Source organism: Apostichopus japonicus, chromosome 12 (genome assembly GCF_037975245.1).
Source record: "Apostichopus japonicus isolate 1M-3 chromosome 12, ASM3797524v1, whole genome shotgun sequence".
NCBI classification, from domain to species: domain Eukaryota; kingdom Metazoa; phylum Echinodermata; class Holothuroidea; order Aspidochirotida; family Stichopodidae; genus Apostichopus; species Apostichopus japonicus.
The window spans coordinates 4320339-4332231 of NC_092572.1; the positions used below are offsets into that span (position 1 = coordinate 4320339).

The following is an 11893-nucleotide window of genomic DNA, read 5'->3' on the forward strand; positions in this document are numbered from 1 at the left end:
TGGCAGTGGTATGTGGTGATGGCAGTGATATAGAGAAATGACAGTGATATTGGAAAATGGCAGTAATATAGAGAAATGGCAGTGATATAGGGAAATGGCAGTGATATAGAGAAATGGCAGTGGTATAGGGAAATGGCAGTGATATAGGGAATTGGCAGTGGTATAGGGAAATGGCAGTGGTATAGGGAAAGGGCAGTTATATAGGAAAATGGCAGTGATATAGAGAAATGGCAGTGATATGGGGAATTGCAGTAATATAGGAAAATGGTAGTGATATAGGGAAATGGCAGTGATATAGAGAAATGGTAGTGATATAGGTAAAGGGCAGTGATATAGGAAAAAGGCAGTGATGTTGGGAAATGGCAGTGATATGTGGAGATGGCAGTGGTACAGGGAAATGGCAGTGATATGGGGAAATGTCAGTGGTAAAGGGACAGTGATATGGGGAAATGGCAGTGGTATAGGGAAATGGCAGTGATATGGGGAATTGGCAGTGATATAGGGAAATGGCAGTGATATGGGGAAATGGCAGTGGTACAGGGAAATGGCAGTGATATAGAGATATGGCAGTGGTATAGAAAATTGGCAGTGATAAAGGGAAATGGCAGTGATATGGGGAAATGGCAGTGATATGGGGAAATGACAGTGGTATGGGGAAACGGCAGTGGTACAGGGAAATGACAGTGGTATAGGGAAATGGCAGTGATATAGGGAAATGGCAGTGATATAGGGAAATGGCAGTGGTATAGGGAAATGGCAGTGATATGGGGAAATGGCAGTGGTATAGGAAAATGGCAGTGGGGTAGGGAAATGGCAGTTGTATAGGGAAATGGCAGGGATATGGGAATAACATATAACATTGTTAATTCTAGGCAATATATCCACACTAAAAACAACAATTTATATAACTTAATGACTGGTTTGTTGGTGCCCATCCCTAGACTTGTTCAAGCATTCAGTCCTATATGTCACTTAATATCCATGTCACGATAAAACTGGAAACGTTCCCATCGCTGTAGCATGTTCCATATGAATAGCAATCTCTGATGCATGAACATAATTAAAACGATAATGGTCCAGTCTGTGGCTCCTTTTGTAAATTAAAACAACAATAAGATCCCTTCATTATAACCTTTGTTTTAGTTGTTGTCGTCATGTCTTGTTAACTAATCATATAAAAAGAATCAGAATAAATCAAATATTAGTATAAACAGATGACAAGGTTAACATCACGTGTGTTGCAGTTTATGATTCTCATTCTAATTTGCGGCTTACAGCTTACTAGATACGTGCCTTGGTTACCTTTCAATATAACGTATCCCAAATAAAATAAATTATCAAATAAACAAAATGAAACAAAGTACACGTTACCTTGAGATTTGCATCCAAAGTAAAAAGGAAAACAGGGGATAACAGAAACAAATTCACGAAGAGAAGAAAAGAGGATAATAAATTGCATCATTGCATCAAAATGAGGTGTTACAGGATAAAGTAATAACGAGAAATACAAACCCAAATCGATGCTGAATCGGTAATGCCGACATGTTTGTTTATAAAAAAGAAAAATATAGGAAAATAGTTCTGTGAACTAAAAAAAAAAATATCATGAAGGATTAAACAGCCGCACTGGTACTGAAAAAAAACACTTTTCGAATCGTTGCTTTTAATAAAGATTATAAGCCAGGTCTGATCCGTATACGAAACGCAGCCAAAATTTACAACGAGAAACTTAGTCTTCCCTGAATTTTGATCCAACATAAAAAGTTGTTTCTGTTCGTTTCATATGATACCATCTCTTTTAACTTTTGGGCGTCAACTTGTGAAAATAACTCATAACTCCAGTATCGGTAATTTCATCAAAACAAGTCGAGCTACAGTTCTTTCCTCTTGATAATGTGAAGAAAAAAAATTATCTTTTTTTTTTTATTAATTTCTCACGGAAAACATTATTACATTTCATGTAGCCTTGGATGTATTGAGAAAAAAAGGCACACATATCACGTGATTTGACTGTTAAACCAACATTTAATTCACAGAGTGTCACAAGGCCAAGCCTAACGAATCAATAATTAGAATGGGGGAAAAAAACGAGCAACCTTTTGGCTATGTATTGTTGTCGCTAATATTTTTTTCTCAGTCCGTAAATTAGATCAGGTTTTGAATCGCTCTCTTTTATCAGAGGCATGTATGTTTTTTCATTGTTTTCGTTTAACAGAGAGCGCAACACCATTGAAACATGCGTGGATACTGCTAGGTTTGACTTGCATCATTAACATAAACGGCTGTAATAACGACTACCCACCGAGTTATCTTCCTTAGAGTTGTCGTAAATTTAGTCAGTGGTTAATATTAGAACAGGTTTTTTCTTAATTCATTGGTTTGGATATAGTTTTAGTATGATTCGATGTTAAAACAAAAATCATAAACCATAATAGTTCATTGTTGAGTTTATCATGGTCAAGATGCAACTAAATTCATTATAAATAAGTAGAAGCGAAAATTTTTGTAAATTTCCGATTCAACTATTAGGCTGAAGTTTTCTACGTCCTTATTAAAATTGAACAATTTAACAACATTATAAATAACTCGTTATAGTTAAAAATTCATCAATAATAATGTAATTCGTTAATGTTCATATCATAAGTTGGGTGCAACACAGAAGAAATTACTTGATGAAACTCTTGCTAATTTCTCCCAGTTTTCACTTCTAGTACTGACCGTTACTTGCTGAAATTTGCCATTATTCTCACAGTTTATTTCGAAATAAATTAATGATCTTTTCAAAACAATCTATTTAGCTCATCCTTCACTTGAGTTTTATTGGCTACCTGCACTCATACGTTGAGAATGGTGGTTTCTTGAACTATTGCGCGTACACTTCCGACCTCCGTTGAAGTCAGAGATGTTTTTATTAACCACGTACTAATGTAATGAACTCCAACGGGTAACGTCTATATTATTCATCGTCACTCCACACACGTGTAATACGAGAGGTAGTGTTACTTTAGCTATATATATAGAACGTACGCGCTGTTACGAATTGAACAGAACTGCTTGCGCGACGCGCAAAGAACGTATTTGGAATGATAACTTTCAGATTCTTTCAAGTTTCAACTGATTCGGATTTTTAATTAAAGGTAAGTGTAACAGACGACTTTCGTTAATATAATTTAAGTTTTCATTTTTTGGAAACGTAGTGTTTTGCTAGACGTTCAAGCCTATGTGATTGCTGGTTTATTTTTATCGATGCATTTGGGGATATCTTGAGACAACTTTTTGTTTTTGGCTTGCTTTGATTTTAGTTCACCGAAATGGCCCTAAGATTGATTTCAGAAATGAAGTCATAAAAATGTACATAAAATTTATGGGACACAAAATTTCCCATATCGGATTTAACGGTTTGATAAACCTCAAATTAATTAACTATGACCATCGTCTTAACTAAGATAATCACATCATATAATTCATGGTTATATTGAGGGATATTCCATTATGAAAAAATTAAATGATTGTATACAAACAACTCAGAATGTATCTTTAATCATGATTTCTATACTGAAAATACAGAAAACATTGGATATTACAGTGTTTCGTGATGGCTTTGATATAAGTCAGCTTGTACAAATTACCATTATCATGTATTATCAATAAGGAGTCACGAACTACCCACTGAGTTACCTCTGCTGGACTAGTCTAGAATTAGATGTGGTTAGGACGTCTGTAGTCACATATCTCAACGTAATATTGATCTCAAGTAGGGTGTGGTTGGGGGGGGGGGGGTGGGTTGGTATCCCGTTATGTATAATGATTATCACGTGGTCATCCATTAGGGACAAATGTCGCCAGTAGGTCCTTTCGTGTGATTGTTCGAAGTTCTAGCACTGACAGTATGAGCAGTATGAATACCCTGTCTCTATCAGATAACAGGTGAGGAACTGTTCATACTGTCAGTATGAGTGCTTTGAAGCATGACATAAGAGGACAGTATAGCGTGGTACTAGCATTAGAATCAGATTACAGGTGAGGAACTGTTCACACTGTCAGTATGAGTGCTTTGGTATGGGAGGACAGTATAGAGTGGTATTAGCATAATTGCCATAATTGTTCCAACTGGGTTGCATCTTGCTTAGGGACAATGAACCAATGTTTATAAAAAAAGCTCAATATGCAGAGTGAAACAATAAGACAAATGTCTCCTGTGAATGCTTCAGTTGGCACCTGCCAGTTAGTAGAACATCAGTCCTTACGTAGTCCATTAGGTGCACTGAAACATTATAAGATCCATGTATTATAAGAAACTGTGCCGGAGTATCGAATAGGCAGATGAGGAGAGTACATTCTCGTCCACCTATATCGACGTATCACTCCTTGTAGACGTTAACTGAAAGGAGAACAAACTAAAAACATAGTTTCTTTTCGTTTTAGTTAATCTCTGAAAAAGATCCTGCTAGGATTGAAGCGCCATGCCCCCTAACTATTACATATTCTGCTGTACTGTTAACTTTACTGTGTTGCAAAGGTGAGTTTACGGAGTATTTTTTTAAGCAAAATATGACGAAACATAGAAGAAAGAGATTTATTTACACAGAGATTTTGTCCCATGAAGTTTTATTAATAATAATTCATAAACTGCTGAGTAATTGAAGATTGAGAAATGTAAACCTCGAATCAGTGATGTTCTGAGAAACGACTTACGACGTCATTATTCAAATATTTTTTTGATGAAATGTTTAAATTAACGAAATTTGTCGTTACGTTCCACGATCTGAGAATATAAAGAACAAAACTGGGGGAAGTCACATTAATGGAGTCATGTATATATTAGGGGTGTTTGGACAATAAAAAAGCAAAATAATATTTAAAAAATATTCATTTTAATAAATTTACTGATTTCGAGACAAAACTGATTTCGTGAATACTTCAAAGAAAAAAAAAGGTTCTATCATCTGGGAAAACCCCTCATTAGTTTTTTTAGTTCACCGAAATGGCACTAAGATTGATTTCAGAAATGAAATCATAAACATGTACATAAAATTTATGGGACACAAAATTTCCCATATCGGATTTAACGGTTTGATAAACCTCAAATTAATTAACTATGACCATCGTCTTAACTAATGTAATCACATCATATAATTCATGGTTATATTGAGGGATATTCCATTATGAAAAAAATTACATGATTGTATACAAACAACTCAGAATATATCTTTATTCATGATTTCTATACTGAAAATACAGAAAACATTGGATCTTACAGTGTCTCGTGATGGCTTTGATATAAGTCAGCTTGTACAAATTACCATTATCATGTATTATCAATAAGGAGTCACGAACTACCCACTGAGTTACCTCTGCTGGACTAGTCTAGAATTAGATGTGGTTAGGACGTCTGTAGTCACATATCTCAACGTAATATTGATCTCAAGTAGGGTGTGGTTGGGGGGGGGGTGGGTTGGTATCCCGTTATGTATAATGATTATCACGTGGTCATCCATTAGGGACAAATGTCGCCAGTAGGTCCTTTCGTGTGATTGTTCGAAGTTCTAGCACTGACAGTATGAGCAGTATGAATACCCTGTCTCTATCAGATAACAGGTGAGGAACTGTTCATACTGTCAGTATGAGTGCTTTGAAGCATGACATAAGAGGACAGTATAGCGTGGTACTAGCATTAGAATCAGATTACAGGTGAGGAACTGTTCACACTGTCAGTATGAGTGCTTTGGTATGGGAGGACAGTATAAAGTGGTATTAGCATAATTGCCATAATTGTTCCAACTGGGTTGCATCTTGCTTACTATAGGGACAATGAACCAATGTTTATGAAATAACTCAATATGTAGAGTGAAACAATAAGACAAATGTCTCCTGTGAATGCTTCAGTTGGCACACTTGCCAGTTATTAGAACATCAGTCCTTACGTAGTCCATTAGGTGCACTGAAACATTATAAGATCCATGTATTATAAGAAACTGTGCCGGAGTATCGAATAGGCAGATGAGGAGAGTACATGAGAGTACATCCTCGTCCAACTCTATCGACGTATCGCTCCTTGTAGACGTTAACTGAAAGGAGAACACACTAAAAACATAGTTTCTTTTCGTTTTAGTTAATCTCTGAAAAAGATCCTGCTAGGATTGAAGCGCCACGCCCCCTAACTATTACATATTCTGCTGTAATGTTAACTTTACTGCGTCATAAAGATGGTTTTTTAGAATAATTTTGAGAGCTAATTTTTTAAGCAAAATACGACGAAACATAGAAAAAAGGGATTTTTATTTTACACAGAGATTGTGTCCCATGAAGTTTTATTAATAACATTTCATAAACTGCTGAGTAATTGAAGTTTGAGAAATGTAAACCTCGAATCATTGATGTTCTGAGAAACGATTAATGACGTCATAATTCAAATATTTTTTTGATGAAATGTGTAAATTAACGAAATTTGTCATTACGTTCCACGACCTGAGAATATAAAGAACAAGGCTGGGGGAAGTCACATTAATGGAGTTATGAATATATTAGGGGTTTTTGGACAATAAAAAATAAAAATATTCATTTTAATAAATTTACTGATTTCGAGACAAAACTGATTTCGTGAATACTTCAAAGAAGAAAGAAAGATTTTATCATCTGGGAAAACCCCTTTCTAAACTAAACACACGGAAAACGTGCTAGCAAGATATGTTTATGGGAGTGTGCTGACCGTTTTTACATATTAGTAAATAATTATTTGCTCCTAAAAATTCACATTATGCTTGATTTTCTTGTTGTGAGAAATGAAGGTAATCTGAGCAGACAACATGTAGGCCAGGGATTTTCAACTATACTTTATACGAGGCTCACAGTAATAGGATAGGTTGGAGAGCACTTGTTCAAATATATTCAAAAACTCGCTATAGGCCGATTAAACGATTTACAGGGTTTAGGGTGCTCAGGCCTAAAGGCTTAAGGGCGCCGCCTATTGGAAAACCCTGACATATGTAAGATTGATAAACAGATCATTTACAATGAAAGACTTTTTAGAGCCGGTGCGTACTATGTTAGTAATTTTTTTAATGAGGATGGTACCATACTACAGTATAGGGACTTCATGGAAAAGCACGACATTGAACATTTTTCCTATCTTAATTACTGTAGTATTGTTTCGGCAATCCCGAGGTATTGGAGAAATAATTTGGGTGATGATGCTAATTTAAATATTAATGGTCAACGTATGACAAAGTTCATATTCGCACCGAAAAGCAATAGATGTGTATACGAGAACTTAGTTAAAGATACGGTTACTACCCCTAGGGCAAAACTAAAATGGGAAGAAAAATATCGCACAGTCGACTGGAATTGGCAACGAATATTTTCTTTAATATATACGGCTGTCAGGGATCCCAAAATTCGGTATTTTCAGTTCCGATTCTTGCATCGAATTCTTGGTGTTAATCAGTACATGCATAGAATCGGAATTGCTAACACCCCAACTTGTAGTTTTTGCAACAATTTTGATGAGACTCTGGAGCATTTATTTTGGTTTTGCAATTATGTTGATTCATTTTGGAAGGAAGTTGTTAGAAAATGGTGGAAATGTAGTTTTGAGCTTTCTCCCTATATTATATCTTTCGGATGTATCAATGATGAATTAAACCCGATAAATTTCTTAATTTTCAATGCCAAATATTATATTTTCTTTTGTAAGGTACAGAACAAGATTCCGACAGCTGAGGAGTTTTCAGTGAAATTTCGATTTCAATTATCAGTTGAAAAGTTTCTTCTGCAAAAAGAGAAAAAGGAGCATAAATTGATTAAGTTCGATAATTGTTTTGAAAATGTTTAGGAGCATGTATTGTATTGGAGTATTATAATTTGATACAAAGGTGCTGCGACACCGTGCTGTTTTATATTGTGTTGAGAAGAGAAATAAAATACGGATGGAAAAAATTATTATTATTATTATTATTATTATTATTATTATTATTATTATTATTATTATTATTCAATTATTTGGGTGTTGTGTCAGATTTTATATGGATACGAAATCTGAAATACGTTTAATTACGTAATCAATAAGTTTAATTATAGATAAAACAGTAATTCTTTTAGCATAAACTATAACATTGAGACATGTGTTACCAAACGTTTGGTTTGATACATACGTCGCCATATATAGCTAAAAAGCAAAAGTAATGTTTCTACATAAACCGGGGACCACTTTGTTACAATACATCTCTTATTGACGACGTGCTTACGTCATCACTGACAATGAGTTATACAATCAAGAAGCCTCAGTTATTTAATGTGAAACGTGAATTGATCTATACCCATTCATGCACGTTAATCATTGAGTCGCGTGTTTCTATTTCAGGAAAATTGATTTATTATTATTAAAAGACCATGTTCAAACTGTGTTTGTTTTCTCTATTCTGGTTGTTTGTTCTCTGTGGTAGGTTGTGCATCGTAGAGCTTGGTGAATCAATATAGATTTTGGTAACAAAACCGCCACAGATAATATTTGACCGGATATTCAAGTTTCAATGCAATTGTTAACCGTAACGGGTAGAATCTCTGACAATTCGTGATTCTTTCATCTAAACAAAAACTCTCTTGCAGTATTGGTAACAATGATAAGAAAGCGTTAAATTAAATGTCGGCTCCAGGTGGCTTACAAAAATGAAGGATTTCAGATATCTTTCTTCCGTACTTCCTTCGAGAGTACAATTGCCCAGTGCTTAGAATAAGCTTATACGCAAACTAAACAAAGCTACCGGTCGTTCAAAATATTATAGGTGAAGTTATAATAATGATATTTGATTTTTATACAGCGCTTTACACCAGCGATAGGTCTCAAAGCGCTTTACAGACGTTATATTACCCCTGGTCAATGATAACCTTATAAGCAATGATATATGCATATATTGTAAAAGGAATGTAGGCCGGATACTAACTGTTATATTAGATATTAAGCCCTTGCGAGTTTCTCCCACATTTGTGGTCGCTTAAGTGTCGTAAAAATAACTGCTGATTATTATTATTATAACATATGGTTTATATAAAAGTGCAAAGAACTAAGAACAGAGTTATTTATTTAGATTCTTACCGAGGTAAATGCAAATAAATGATATTTTTTACAATAGCACGATGCGTTGATATTGATCTAAAGACATAGATGTTATAACGCAGCTAGCTGTTTTTATTTTAAATAATTTTAAAATAAAGAAGAGTAAAATATTCCACACTGTTAGTTGAAAACCCGGTCTCAATATCTTGTCCCTATAGCTCAATATATGTAACATATTTTGATTTGCTACCTCCCCCCCTGCACCCATACCCTCCCTTACCCCTGGAAGTGGACCACAACAGGGATATGTGATGTCCAGGGCGGATCAAGGATTTGAAAAGAAGGGTGTGCGGCCGTGACTTATTTGAAGTCAACCCCCTAAGTACGTGTAAAGAGAAGAAAAAATTGTAAGTGAAATGTTGCATTCTAATACATATTTAGGGTATAAATTGACTAGTTTTACACGCACGTTTATGCAAATGAATAATTCTACCCTTTTTTTGAGGGGGGGGGGGTTGAAAAGGGGTGGGTGTCCACCCTCACACCGCCTGAATCTGGATTAAACTTGAAACATTAGTGTTAAATTATCAAAGAATTACATATCGATTGATTAGAATCTCAGAAACTCTATTTAGGGACATGAATGTTACTAGAGCAGCATGAAGGATATAAGTGACTTTCAAAACTAATTCATCTACAGACGATGAATTATAATTTCGTGAAAGCTTTCGTCAATTGTTTTCAAGGAGAATGGGGTCATTGGCAAACGGTTCGTTATTCTCACACATTTTGTAATGTCATAGTAGGGAAGCCTAAATCCATCTACATTAATCCATGTACTGTGAGAACATGAGTTCCGTGAGCAGAAGACTGTAACTAATAAAAAAATCCGGTGAAAATCAAAGTTATACCATACTGAAATCTTTCGATCAATAACGCGCAGAGCAAATAAGAAAACTCGTGCTCTTTATTGTAACTCTCCTCCGCAAAGAAAGTACTTATATCCAATGATGACAATCACCACGGCGTGTAATGGTATGGAATGTTTGATCTTTCGCCGACCATTTGTAAAGTTCTGGAATAATGCCATATGTATATTTATAAGTATATCGTCTAGTGGCTGAAGCTCTTTGCGTCGCAAAATGGATAAACGTCTTCCGCATCTTTAGGTTAAATTAAACCACATCCTTTTAGCTTTATGTACCGCGAAGATACCTTATTTATATATTTTTTTTATTTCGTGATATTTTTTAAATGTATGCTACTGGCAACAGCACAATAATGTCATCGGGACATTGGTGTCATCAGGAAAACCAAGCGATTTTTTTTTTGGTAATTTTTTTTTTATAATTTGAATTTTAAAAATTGCTCTAATATCCCTTCCGAGAAGAAAAATAAGATTTTCATGGCGGATCCAGGGTTGTACAAAGGATGGGTCGTAGCCTTGGGGTCCTTGAAGTCGATTCACACTTAGGAGGAGGGGGGGGGGGTCTGTGGGTCTTCTCCAGAAAAAGTAACTCGTAGACATGACATTGTGCATTCTGAGACATATTTTGGATTTAATTAAAGGCATATCATTCGGTCTATACAAGCAAGGTTGTGCTATTAACTGCATCTCGATTTAGAGTCAAGATAATGAAATGGATTTCAACTAAAAGCGACGTATCCCCTTTAAGTCTCTCCCCATCAGCAAACGGTTTGTTTCTAGCAGCTGTTTTTGTGAACAGGAAGCCAACAAATGTAGCGTATTTAACTCTGTTTTTGTGCTAATTCGATAATCTTTCTTTTTTTCTCCATTCTTTCTTGTCAGCCAAAGTTTGAAAATAATTATGTCACAGTGACCTTTCTTCACTCTTGAAGTACTCGGTAAAAATATTTGGTATTTGGAATCTTACATATTCATGATTGATATAGTGTCATCGTTATGCAACGCCGGTGTTTTTCAACGCGACGCTGCAAATCAAATGAAAAACCTCTTTTCGGATTTGAAACGTCGGCGGATAACGCAATCAAATCGAGTGTTCATTTATATACAAACAAATTCAAATATATATAATAGAAAGCCGTGATTTGTTCACCAAAATTTAATCTTAAAACGAAAAAATATATGAAAACCAAGAGAAGACTTTGGTAAATGTAAATCTGTCTTAAAAGGTCAGCAAACACACTATGTAAACGTGCAATTCATCAACACGGTGTGTAGCTCAGTATTAAATAACATCCTAAACAACGGGCTTCGATTCCTCTGTTTGCGCAAGATTAATTTGAAATCTATTTTGTTCCCAAAGGAATCAATATTCTTGAGGATAAGAGAAAAGAATAAAGGCCAATTTTTTGGCGAAAAAAACTTTAGTTCAAGACGTGTCTTATGGGAAAGTTTCGGTACAATGGCCAATATATATATATATATATATATATATATATATATATATATATATATATATATATATATATATATATATATATATATAAAAATATATATATGTATATATATATATATATATATATATGTATATATATATATAATATATATTTTCCCGTTTCCTTTTCCCTCCCTCCCCTCCCCCACCCCCCCCATCTCAAAGTAACAATGTTAATAATGCTTTAATGATGTCTAATTTACATTTGCATTGATGAGTCTTCATTAGACAACCGAGTCCACCAACAAAAACCAAAAATATGAAATCAGTCTAGATTTAGACTTGTGTGAACAATTACAGCCGTTCATACACAGTCGTTATTTCGTCTCGTTTCTGAAACCACCTCAATACACAGCTGACAACCTTGGACTGTAAAAAAAAATTGTCCATATTCCTTCCTACCATCTACTCTAGAAGTTCT

At 34.9% G+C, this 11893-nt stretch overlaps 1 protein-coding gene across 2 annotated transcripts in view; it reads left to right on the top strand.

Annotated features, from left to right (window-relative positions):
* The first annotated feature begins 2961 nt into the window (after positions 1 to 2961).
* LOC139977399 (uncharacterized) overlaps positions 2962 to 11893 on the top strand; it is a 64199-nt gene continuing 55267 nt past the window's right edge. Inside the window, exon 1 of one of the 2 annotated variants that reach the window (XM_071986696.1) lies at positions 2962 to 3137. The gene's annotated coding sequence lies outside the window, so the exon portion shown is untranslated. The remainder of the gene's footprint in view (positions 3138 to 11893) is intronic. The other variant, XM_071986695.1, reaches the window with a different exon arrangement.